The following is a 13,976-nucleotide window of genomic DNA, read 5'->3' on the forward strand; positions in this document are numbered from 1 at the left end:
CATGTTTCAAATATTTGTTCATATTAAATGCAATAAGTATATATATATCACACTTCATTAACATATTATGAATAATGAAAATTTTGGAATTAACTATCATTAAAATAAGGTAAATTTCTAATTCACACCTCATATAGGCTTATTTCTGATTGATTGATCATCAAATTAAGGAGAATACTAATTCCTTTTCATTCTTGTGGGACATCAGCTACTAATCAAATAAAATGCAAATATTTATTAGATTGTGGAGGTTTTTTTTTATTAACAGTGGAAGCCACAAAGCACTCCTTGATAAATTGTTATCCATAGAGTTTTGAGTTTGCATCTTCTCATAATATGGATTCATACTTCAAGATGATCTTTCAAATAAGAAAATATTTTGATACTGTAATAAATTAATAAAATATTATATATAGACATTATATATAAAAATAGAATGGAACATTCGAAAATTAATTAATATAAAATTTGATGATTGAAATAAATTGAAATATAAATTTGTTATATATTCAAATTTGTACTGTTATTTCATTTTTACTTTTTGACTTACAATTCAATTTATCCAAATTTGTACTATTTCATTTTTACTTTTTGACTTACGATTCAATTTTGTATAATCTAATTTTATAACTTTACCTATTATTATTTTGTTTTTCGTTTTGATTATATGTATTCTAATTTATATTTTTAGATAATATATATATAGTGTGTGTACGAATATAAGAACAACAATAAAATATATTTTTTATACTTTCCTAAAAATCTCTTCAAAATTAGTAGTCGTATTGTTTATAAATTAGTAGTTGTATTACTACAAATGGCAACGAGGATGGGATAAAATAATTCCTTAAATGGAGATTCAAAAAAAATGGCAGATTTATCTACGACTAAATTTGATAAATTCGACAATGATACATCGATTTCTAGATAATTTTCTCAATGGGAATCCAATTTTCGGGTAAAAAACGTAAGCCCATCTGAATGTCAATATAAAGATATATTTTTAACATTTTTTGGCAATAAGAATATTGAGTTGGTGGACCGTTTTTGTTATCGTAGTTGTATTACTCCAGATACAATTACAGGGGTCAGTTTATAGCGATTAGCTTGAATGATTTGAACTTTAAAAAAAATAAAACAGTAAATTAATTGTTATTTAAAACAAACTCTTTAACCTTTAACTGCCTGCTCGAGTTGTAAAAAATATCTAAGGTGGTAAGAAACTAATTTTTTTTGTAGAATTAATTATATAAAAATTGTTTAATAAAATTTGCTTATATGCTAAAGTAAAGATTAGAGTTGTGCGATTATCATGTGACTATTTATTACACTTGAAACGGATTTATCTACTGGTTCTTTCCCTTGAATATTTTGCCAAACTCAGTTTGCCCAGTTATAATTCTTTCAAATTCTGCCCGGTCTGGACCTGCCAAGCCCGTTAAAAGATTGTACAAAAGACTCGATGGAAGATCGATTAATATCTTAGAAAGTACCACCCCTGGCCAGCCAATTATTCTATACGAATTTTCCGCCACCATAATTTTAATATCTGTATCTAATTTTTTCACAACGTCAATTAAATAGAATCATTTATATCACTGGAACAGATTTATGTTGATTTTTTTCTTTAAGCACAGTTTCCGAAAAATCTACTTCTTTTTTGAAGTTATATTTCAAACATGGATAGTCAAAGGTAATAAATATTTATTTTGATAATTGCAAAATATATATTAGGTGAAAGAAACAAGTTATATTTTGTTTTATATTAATTTTATTTCTACTTTTAAAAAAATCAAATAATAATAATATGTATAACAATCAACTGGTATCAGTGGCGTAGCTACGGGGGTGGTTTTCGGGTTTGGACCCCTCCCAGAGCAAATTATTTTTTTAGATTATACGTTCAAAAGACTTAAAAGTGATTTTATAACAATTATATTACTATTGAAATTATTCTGGATAGTATTATTATAAAGTCATTGAGAATAATCTACTAAATTATAATAACATATTATTGATGCATTTAAAAAATATATTTATTATATATTATCGAAGATATGGTTATGATTTGTAAGATAAACCCGGCCGAAGGCCCGTTAAAGGGGGTCTGGGGGCGAAGCCCCCAGCTTTTATATATATGGACCCCCTCTAAGGAAAATTCCTAGCTACGCCACTGACTGGTATGTATAATAAAACATTTTAATAGATATTCAAATTAATACTCAATTAACATTAAAATAAATTATTTCAACTGATCACAAATTTAAATTAACATTACAATAAATAATGTTAATTGAACACAATTAACATTATTAACATTACAATAAATCATGTTAAATGAACACAATTAACATTCCCCTCTTCGACAAAGTATCAAGTTGTTGCTCGGTGAGCGCATAAGTCTATGTTTGAGTCGCGTGAGTCCATACGTTTTCGTAGGTTTGATAAAATTGTTGTACGTTATCATTATCATAAGGAATGATTGATCAAATTTGAATATATGGAATACGGAATAAAATTTTAAATTTGGGAAAAAGAATTTGGAATAAAAATTTTGAAATATGGAATGATAAATATGTAGAATTCCGTAAGAATGATAAGTCAAAAAAGATTATTATATAATATTTCGCGTTTTTTTTTAATTTTGCGTTTTATATATTTTATTTTAATAATTTAAGTTGCGTTTTAATATTTTATTTTAATAATTTAAGTTGCGTTTTAATATTTAATTTATTTTTATTTATTTTCAATCTCCGAGGTTAAAATATGCAAATAAAATATTATTCACATTTCCCTCTCTTTAAATAAAAAATTTAAATTTCACACCCTAGTTTTAATTCAAAAAGTGTTATTTTAAATAAAAATTCTTCATAAGATAATTTTTAGAAAATGATCTCATCACATCATTTAAATACTTATCTAAAATGAAGATGTTACATAACTTGTCTTCAAAAGCTTTATTTCAAAAACATTTTTATCATATTAAGTATTACTTATAAGGGTTATTTAAATCAATCATGTGATTTAAACCTTTTAATTCATGTTTTAATTACATTTTAATATATTTAAAATTAAAGTTTTATCTTCTTGTTTAGGATCTTTAATGGTTTATTTTTAATTATATCTAAAAATTCATCTTTAGGTTTAGTTAATTTACAACAATTGTCATCATACAAGAAATCCAAAAAATATCAATATTTCACTAAGAAATTAAGTAAATAATTTTTTTAAGGCTTTTTATGTGTTCAAATATGTCCATTATTGATTTACATTTAAGTTATTTTAATAAGTAAATTTACAACATGCCTTTATCTCGGCATAAAATTTTAATTTTTAATAACTTTTCTTCTTATGTGGATTAGAATAATAAGTAATCATCATTGGTCTCACAATATAGAATTCATAACCTAACGTCCAACTTCCATATTGGTTTTTTCTAGGTTGTCACATTAGGTTAGGTGCTGGTTATCATATTCCAATCCAACATCCAGAGCCAGAACACCATGAAGAAAGAAGCTTTTTGCATGAAAGAACGTGCTAAGTTTGATTCTTGGTCATCTCAATAGCTTAGGTAGTCATCTCAATAGATTAGGCAGTCATATCAATAGATTAGGTAGTCATATCAATAGATTAGGCAGTCATATCAATAGATTAGGTAGTCATCTCAATAGGTAGTCATCTCAATAGATTAGGCATTGGTCATATCAATAGATTAGGTAGTCATCTCATTAGATTAGGCAGTCATAACAATAGATAAGATAGTCATCTCAATAGGTTAAGCAGTCATCTCAATAGATTAGGTATTGATCATGTCAATAGATTAGTTAGTCATCTCAATAGATTAGGTAGTCATCTCAATAGATTAGGTGGTCATCTCAATAGGTAGCTCACTTTTGTATATGTATATATCAGAATAATATTTGACTATATATATATTTTTTTAAAAAAAACAAGTCATGTCCTTCGAATTTAATTTAATTTTTACTTTTTTTTTAATTTTAGGCAAATTTTATATATTTTCTTTTTTTTTTACAAAAACGTACCGGGGCGCCATGAAGGAAACAAGTTAAATTTGTGTTTTGAATTAATTTTATTTCTACTTTAAAAAAAATCAAATAATAATAATAATATGTATAACAATCAACTGGCATATATAATAAAACATTTTAATAGATATTCAATAGTGTTGTTAAATGGTTGGTTTTTTACGACCCACAACCCGAGCCGAAGTCGTAGAAATCTGCTCAACCCTGAGCCAGGGTTGAAAAATTGACCACGACCCAACCCGACCCAATGGGCCTGTTGAGCCGACCCATTTGGTCGGCTTGCTGGGTCGGCTTGCTGGGTCGGCTTGTTGGGTCGGCTTGCTGGGTCGGCTTGTTGGGTCGGCTTGCTGGGTCGGCTTGTTGGGTCGGCTTGTTGGGTCGGCTTGTTGGGTCGGCTTGCTGGGTCGGCTTGATGGGTCGGCTTGTTGGGTCTGCTCGATGGGTCGGCTTGCTGGGTCGGCTTGTTAAGTCGGCTTGTTGGGTCGGCTTATTGGGTCGGCTTGCTGGGTCGGCTTGTTGGGTCGGCTTGCTGGGTCGGCTTGCTGGGTCGGCTTGCTGGGTCGGCTTGTTGGGTCGGCTTGTTGGGTCGGCTTGTTGGGTCGGCTTGCTGGGTCGGCTTGTTGGGTCGGCTTGCTGGATCGGCTTGTTGGGTCGGCTTGCTGGGTCGGCTTGTTGGGTCGGCTTGTTGGGTCGGCTTGCTGGGTCGGCTTGTTGGGTCGGCTTGCTGGGTCGGCTTGATGGGTCGGCTTGCTGGGTCGGCTTGCGTTAAAATTTGTCATAATCGTCATCTTTAAATTTTTTCGAATTTTTTTGAAGCAAATAGGTAAAAATAAATGTAAACATGTTAAATTAAATTTTCAGTGAATATGTACCTTAGAAAAGTGACAATTGTCATAATCGTCATCTTTAAGTATTTTCGAATTTTTTTGAAGCAAATAGGTAAAAATAAATATTGTAAACATGTTAAATTAAATTTTCAGTGAATATGTACCTTAGAAAAGTGACAATTGTCATAATCTTCATTTTTAAGTTTTTTCGAATTTTTTTGAAGCAAATAGGTAAAATATATGTTGTGAACATGTTAAATAAAATTTTCAGTGAATATGTACCTTAGAAAAGTGAATTGTCATAATCGTCATTTTTAAGTTTTTTCGAATTTTTTTAAATTAAATAGTTAAAAAAATATATTGTAAGGATGTTAAAATATTTAAAATAATTTTTTATAGCCGGGCATAGGCTGGCATGAGATAACTCGCCTGTTGCTGACCTTTAATTTAAACATCTATCAGAAAAATCTAGAGGTTAAGACAATATTTTTCTTAAAATATTGGATGTGATAAAAATCGGATCATCGAGCCGTTTAACAACCCTATAGCTAATATTTTTAGAATCTTAAACTGAAGATTACTAGAACAATAGTTATTGCTCTTTAAATATAAGTAATATGATTTGAATCCCATATTATACCAAATATATCGACTCAGGCGCGTACGCGGGAATTCGGTCTGGAGGGGGGGGGATAATAAATTTTGAAGAAATATTATTGTTTTTTAAAAATATCAAGCATAAATTTATCAGGACTAATAACTATTTCTAATACACAATTTTAAATTAATGTGAATTATAAAAAAATTATATGTAAAAAATCACTTAAATGACCCAAAATAGAAATTTGAATTTTTTGAGCCTTTACACAAAAAGTTTCTTAGGAATAATTGCATTTTGTATGTTATATATTTACAATGTAAAATCCAATCTTCGTTGTGATTGAGCTAATTTTTCAATTATCTCATTCTTGCTTGTTGTCCTATGAATATTCAAAAGATCAAACCTTTAAATCTACTTTCAGATGTTGTACTTCTTGGTATGTTTTTCGGAGACCTGATTTTTTTAAATATACCCGACCAGGGCCCGAAAATTTTTTAAAAAAAACCAAAGCCGGGCTGTATTTTTTAGAACAGCCTATATTTGAAATCGTTATTATTCGCTATAAAAATCAAAAATAAATATAATTTATTTAAAAAAAATCTTGGCTGGGCCTGAAAATTTTATTTTAAAAAAATCCGGACCGACCTGGCCCGAATTTATTCAAATATAGAAATTAATTTTTATAATTACTTAAAATAAAAGACATATGTTATATAGCCTTTAGTTTCAATAAATTAAATCAAAAATTTTCAATATAAAATTGATAAATTTAGATATATTTAATAAAATTTGCAAGGTCCGACCCGACCTAGCCCAAATTTTTTAAAATATTAGGCTCGGCCCGAACCCGATTATTTTAAATAGAATTAGGCCCGAGCCCGGACCGAATCCCGTTCGGGCCTGACTCGAGCCCGGTACGGGCCGGGCCTAACTTTGCAGATCTCTAATAGGTATATTATACATGGGGGGTTGTCATCAGGAAATACGTATTTTTGGCAACGATTGTTTGTTTAAAGAAATAAAACCTTAAACCTGTCTAATTTAAATATAAAAAATGAGAGTATAAGTCATTTCTAATTTTTAGACATTATTAATACCGCTTCACACATATAAATGATAGTCTTTAGAGAATATCTTTAAGGAAGTTTAGATGTAATTATTGATCTATAAATATAAAGATCAAGATCAACATTAATAAATAAAAATCGAAGTAAAATCTGATATTTTTTTTCACTAACAAATTAGCCATTTTTTTCTGTCTTTTTAAAAAATGTGTGGTAGTAGATTTTTAGAAATTTAAAAGAAAATATATGGTAGAAGGGGTAGTTTGGCCAATTGTAATGTGGTATTATTCTATATATATATCTTCTTTTTTTTTGAGAAAAATGGGGGTTTCTTTTACCCTGCATTGACAGTTAATCTTTGATAAACTAAAAATAAAATCACAATAAATTATTAATTTATTAATTTTTTTAAATTATATATTAATCATCCAGATTGATGAATTGTTTATTTTCATTATAAATTTTAATTAATACAAAGTCAAAGGATTCATTTCATATTTTTTAAAAAAAATAAAAAAAAGACAATCAAATTTATATGTATACTCACAACAAAACAAACACATGTACGGCTCGAATTAAATTTAAAAAAATATGTTTAAAAAAAAGCAAGTAACTAATAATCAAAGGAGTATAAAAATTGTAAAAAGGCATTATTTGAAAAAAATTAACAATTAATATTATTGTAACACTACTATGATAATATATTAAATATATATGAAAAAAAATAAATAAATGTCACTAAAATCGATATTGAAATAAATTAAATTTCGGAGGACGAAAATGCCAATTGCAGAAAAATTGAAATTGACAGATAAATATTTTCGTAAAAATTAGAGTATTACTGTCCGGCGTTTTGTTCAATATGTCTTTTATTTTATCATTATACATTAATATTTAGAATATTCAATTATTTCTTAAAAAATACTTTTCTGAAATATGACTAACTAATCACTTTATAATAAAATCTTAGACATTACAGTATGTTACTTTAAAAAAAAAATGCATCATTGTATATATTTTTTTATTTACTATTATAATTACTATATATAGAGAAGACAGGCGTCAAGAGACCTATGAAACCAATTCCATTAATTTTGAAATTGATTGAAGAGGAGGTTTTAAATTTAATACTTCTTTAGATAATTATGATATACACCCCTCGGCAAAAATAATAGTTTGAATCCCCTGTTCTAAAATTTGTTGCTTTATCTTGGGATTTTTTTATATTTAACCCATAATTCATAGGAAATTATATATGTCGTATTTGGATAAGGAATTCATAAGGTCCCCTTTTAAATCATTTACTAGAGATGATTTCTAATTTATGTGTGTGATGTATTTCAGTGTATGTCTAAAATTTACAGAGCGTGTTGGGGAGACCGGGGTTAGACAAATCAATTTTTAATTAAAAAAAATCATCTATAATTTCGGTCTTTTTATATCTTGGGAACTGCTATATATTTATAAATATTAAATATTTACAAATATATTTTATTAAATTTGTGAGCATTGTCACATTTATTTATTTTTTTGTCAATTTTAATTTTCTCCAAGAATTTTGACACCCATTCCCCCTCACCTTGGATATGGTGCTTCCAAAACCATTACATTTTCTGCCATATAACGGAAAAAAATGTCATTTTTATTTCTTAAGATTGATATATTTACAGAATAATTTTAATATCTTAGCAGTTAAATGATAATTCTATATCCAAATAATAAAAATTCGTATAATTTTGATAATTTTAGATACATACTTTAAAAGTAGCGCGCTATCGCTACCGCTAACATTTTCAAAAAAGTAGCGTGCTATTATCTACTTTTTACGTTATTTTATAATTTTTTACAAAATATTTTCTAAGCATCTCTATTTCCACAAATTAAAAATATTAAAATTTCAAATATATATAGAATTTATTTATTTTTTTATTGCATCTCAATAATAATAACATTTCCATACTGTCTTCCTCAAGTCTAGTCAGACAATTAGAAAGTATAAGCTATGATTAAATAATCGTTCAATTCTAGCGCGCAATGTAGTATTTCTAATATACATATTTTTTATATAAGAAAAATCGTCAAAAAATTTATTTGAGTATTTTTAGATTTAAAAAAATGTATCTAGAGGAGTTTCAATAGTAGTGTAATTTATGTTAGGTGGCGTTTTTGATCTGGCTGATGTCAATCTAAATTATAATAGTAATAGTTAGAATAAAAATTATGTAGGCGATAAGTGGATGGCCATGTTTGCCAACAAGCCAGGTCACCACACTTTTGGCTAAAATGTGAAAGGATTGAAATATGTATATTTTAGCATGTTTTGATAAAATTTGAGTGGTTAATTAAGCATGCTTAACATTAAAATAATTTATAAAATATTATCAAAAATTTATTACAGATACAGCTTTGATTCAAATTTTATTTTAAAGATTTAGGATTGGGCTACACATTGATATTAAATTTGTTTGATTTATTACTTTTAAATGTTTCCTCGTTGAAGCTACTAGTCTTGCTTGATAATAAAACCTCAATTAAATTTTACTCTGTGTTAATTATTTTTATCGAGATTAAAGTATTTGCAAATTCAAGAAAAAGAAATTCAATATTCTCAACATTTTATAGGAAAATTACTGTCGATATGATCTGTACTAAAATTATCTATAATATTAGTCTCGTCATTTTAAATTATTTTGAAAACTTTAACGCAGATTTTTAAATATAAATTTCAAAATTAAATAAAATATAAGAAGATTGATTTTAGAATTATAAATGCTAATTCGCTTTCTAAATTAGTGGCGATCTACCGCTATCGCTATCGCTAATTTTTTTTCAGTAGCGGTAGCTCACTAAAGCTACCGCTACTGAAAAAAAAACAGCGTGCTACTTTAAAAACACTGGTGTCAGGCTTTAAACATAAATAAAATGTTTTTTTAATTTTTACATTTCAAGCGTGGTGTTAAAAAAAATGGCAATAGAAATATCTTTATAAAAATAAAATTTTTGAACTTTATAATATTAAAAACCACTAAGATTAAAAGAAAGCTTAAAAAAACTTAAAGATGACGATTATGACAAGTGTCACTTTTCTAAGGTACATATTCACTGAAAATTTAATTTAATCATGTTTACAATATATATTTTTACCTATTTGCTTTCAAAAAAATTCGACAAAATTTAAAAATGACGATTATGACAATTGTCACTTTTCTAAGGTACATATTCACTGAAAATTTAATTTAACATGTTCACAACATATATTTTACCTATTTGCTTCAAAAAAATTCGAAAAACTTAAAAATGAAGATTATGACAATTGTCACTTTTCTAAGATACACATTCACTGAAAATTTAATATAACATGTTAATATATATATTTTTACCTATTTGCTTCAAAGAAATTCGAAAAAACAAAATGACGATTATGACAATTGTCACTTTTCTAAGGTACATATTCACTGAAAATTTAATTTAACATGTTCAAAACATATTATTTGCGTCAAAAAAATTCGAAAAAACTTAAAAATGACGATTATGACAATTGTCACTTTTCTAAGGTACATATTCATTGAAAATTTAATATAACATGTTAATATATATATTTTTACCTATTTGCTTCAAAGAAATTCGAAAAAACTTAAAAATGACGATTATGACAATTGTCACTTTTCTAAGGTACATATTCACTGAAAATTAAATTTAACATGTTAATATATATATTTTTACCTATTTGCTTCAAAGAAATTCGAAAAAACTTAAAAATGACGATTATGACAATTGTCACTTTTCTAAGGTACATATTCACTGAAAATTTAATTTAACATGTTTACAATATATATTTTTACCTATTTGCTTCAAAAAAATTCGACAAAACTTAAAAATGACGATTATGACAATTGTCACTTTTCTAAGGTACATATTCACTGAAAATTTAATATAACATGTTAATATATATATTTTTACCTATTTGCTTCAAGGAAATTCGAAAAAACTTAATGAAGATTATGACAATTGTCACTTTTCTAAGGTACATATTCACTAAAAATTTAATTTAACATGTTCACAAAATATATTTTTACCTATTTGCTTCAAAAAAATTCGAAAAAACCTAAAGATGACGATTATGACAAATTTTAACGCAAGCCCACCCAGCAAGCTGACCCAGCAAGCTTACCCAGCAAGCCGACCCTGCAAGCCGACGAAACAAGCCGACCCAGCAAGCCGACCCAGCAAGCCGACCCAGCAAGCCGACCCAGCAAGCCGACCCATCAAGCCGACCCATCAAGCCGACCCAGCAAGCCAACCCATCAAGCCGACCCAACAAGCCGACCCAACAAGCCGACCCAGCAAGCCGACCCATCAAGCCGACCCAGCAAGCCGACCCACCAAGTTGACCCAACAAGCTGACCCATCAAGCCGACCCAGCAAGCCGACCCAGCAAGCCGACCCACCAAGCCGACCCAACAAGCCGACCCATCAAGCCGACCCATCAAGCCGACCCAGCAAGCCGACCCACCAAGCCGACCCAACAAGCCGACCCATCAAGCCGACCCAACAATCCGACCCAGCAAGCCGACCCAGCAAGCCGACTCATCGGGTCGGCCCAATGGGTCAGCTCATGTGGCCCATTGGGTCGGGTCGGGTCTGATCTATGGCTAAATGGGTTGGCTCGGGTTTAAGGTCGTTTTTTTCGGCTCAAACCTTTCTGGGTTTTCGGCCAAGCCGACCCGACCCAGCAATTTAACAACACTAATTCCGGCTAAATCGCGATCACAATCGCGCCTCTATTAATTCAAAAAAACCGTAAATATTGGTTTGACCCATTCCATTAGATTTGAAAATTTTATAAATAATGATATCTTTTTTATGGTCCAGCAAAATAAAATTATTTTAATTACATGACCTGTCAGATAAAAGTTGTTAAAAAATGAATTAAATTTATTAAAACCCTCTAAAATATATCTTATCCATAACCCATATCTTTCTAACCTTTAATTCTACTTACTTGCTAAGCTTTATATATATCATCCAATTAAAAACATTTTTTTTTGAGTTACTGATTCCATGAGCTGGGTTATAATAATTTTTCTTATCATTTATTAGCATATTTATATAATATAATACATTTTAAAATAATATATTCGAAAACCGTTTATAAAAAGAACCAATAATACCATATATAGTTTATAATTACATAAAGCAATTACTCAAAATAAATATTATCTATAAAAAATTTAAATACAATTAATTTATTGAAAATGCTTCATTATCATTGTTATATTTTTACAAATGTTCCTAGTTAATATATAATATTTATCGATAAATAAATGAAAAGTAGATGGTATTTGATTTAAAAAAATGTTATATTAGGTTATAAAAGATAATTGTTAGCACATCTTAAGCAAATCAGGTGATATATAAAATTATAAAATATTTCTATTTAGGATAAAATTTAACTTATAAGTTAGAATATCAATTAAAGGATTAGTCTCTTTGTAAAATAATCAATGCAACTAGATATAAAAATAATAACAATGTTACTAGATAAAGGGAAGAATAAAAACAGTATACATTCTCCATTTTGGATTCCATTTTAAATTATTGTAATTCAGGACTCCATCTTATTTTTCTATAATTTCGTCGAGTCCCTTTTATTATTATTTATTTTTATTTTTGTTTGTTTTCTTTTCCTTATATTTCCAAAATGACCATAACTTTACTTTAATTTAATTTATAAATTCTAGAAATTTGAATATTATAAATAAAACAACATGCAATATTAAATAAACAAATTCAATATAGACCATAAACTTAAAATTTACCAATACCCCTCCCTATAATATACATTTTACTTAATCGGGTACGGGCTTTTCTCTCTCTTCTTATCTCCCGTAGGCGTTTAAGCAAGTGGTTTCGCCTCTTGCGCGCACAGGTAACTGCAGCCTGCCCAAAAATTGTGGATGGGCTCATCTCATAGGCTACCCCCAAATTTCTTAACCCAATTAGATGGGATGAGATAGTCCAAGCGTAGCTCTGCTGTTTCATATAGCGATAAAGGGTAATTGCGCTTATTATGACGTATGACATACTTTCTCTCTTATGCTTTTTTTGTTAAGTATTTAAGATAAATTCTAAAAACTCAAATTTTTTTATTATATAAAATATATAACTATATAAATTGTATAAAATATTGCCATATATGCCATTTTCCGACCATCATCTTTTTTCAAAAACAACAAATTCACATCTATAATTCAGGATAAATGTAAAATATTTCTAGAAAAAATAAACATAAATTTAAACTCATTCAATTGGTCACTTGCTCAGCTACCTTCTAAACTAGGCGGTTTAGATTTTTTTCCACTCAATCTTTTATCCTTATCATCATTCGTATCTAGAAGGTCTGCTTTGGGCGGGTTTTTAGACCAAAAACCGGCCCATCCAATGTTTTAAAAAAAATTTTACCCGCCCGCCCAGTCCGCTGCTCATAGTTTTCAAAAAAATATATACCCGCCCGCCCCGCCCATTTGTCTAAAATTCCTTGCCCGCCAGCCCATTAGTCTAAAATTTTTTACCTGCCCTCCCATTATTTATAAAAAAATTTTAACCCAAACCCGCTTATAAAATTTAATTATGGTCATTCTTTCATTTTTTTAAGCATCTAATAAAAATATTTCAATACTCCTCTACAAAAAGTTTATAAAATTATGGACAATTTATTTGATCAAATTGAATATTTATGGAAAAATATAAATGTAAAATTAATACTATATGTATTTATAATGCAAAAATAATAATGATTCGACATTTTCTGGATTCAAACACCTTCTTCTTTGTTCTAAAAATCTTCCAGCAGTGCTAAATCCGCGTTCGTCAGAAGTTCTAGTTGCAGGAATTGCCAATATTTTTCTTGCTAATCTTGATAGCTTTGGCAAATCTCTTTCTTGTCGTTTCCACCAAAGTAGGATATCCGTTTTAAGTATATCCTCTTCCTCAATTGAGATCTTTAAATAAAAGTGAAACCAATAATAATAAATTTAATAAAGTAATTTAAAATTTAAATTAATTGTAATAAGCAACTTAAAATTTTGCTAAATTATACATATCAAAACTGGTTACTTTAAGATTTAAATATTTTGTTATGTCATTAGGTAAAATACTCTCCTCTGTAACAACCTCATCCTCCCATATGTTGGGGTTTAATTTTGAAGCGGATGCTATTTATTTTAAACATTGCATTTAATAAGAGCTAAGCAATTTTTAATTTATTATTACCCTTTAATTTGATTCTCTTTGCATTTGGGGAAAGGGGTAAAATCATATTTTCATCCACGTCGATGTTATATTCTTCGATGCAAATCAAATCCAACATGTTTTCAATATGTTTTTTTACTTCATTAATTTCTTCCGACGTCCACATCCTCATTTGTTGGAACTTTGG

This window comes from Gordionus sp. m RMFG-2023, chromosome 1 (assembly GCF_954871325.1).
Source record: "Gordionus sp. m RMFG-2023 chromosome 1, tfGorSpeb1-WG-v2, whole genome shotgun sequence".
Taxonomy (NCBI): Eukaryota; Metazoa; Nematomorpha; class Gordioida; order Chordodea; family Parachordodidae; genus Gordionus; species Gordionus sp. m RMFG-2023.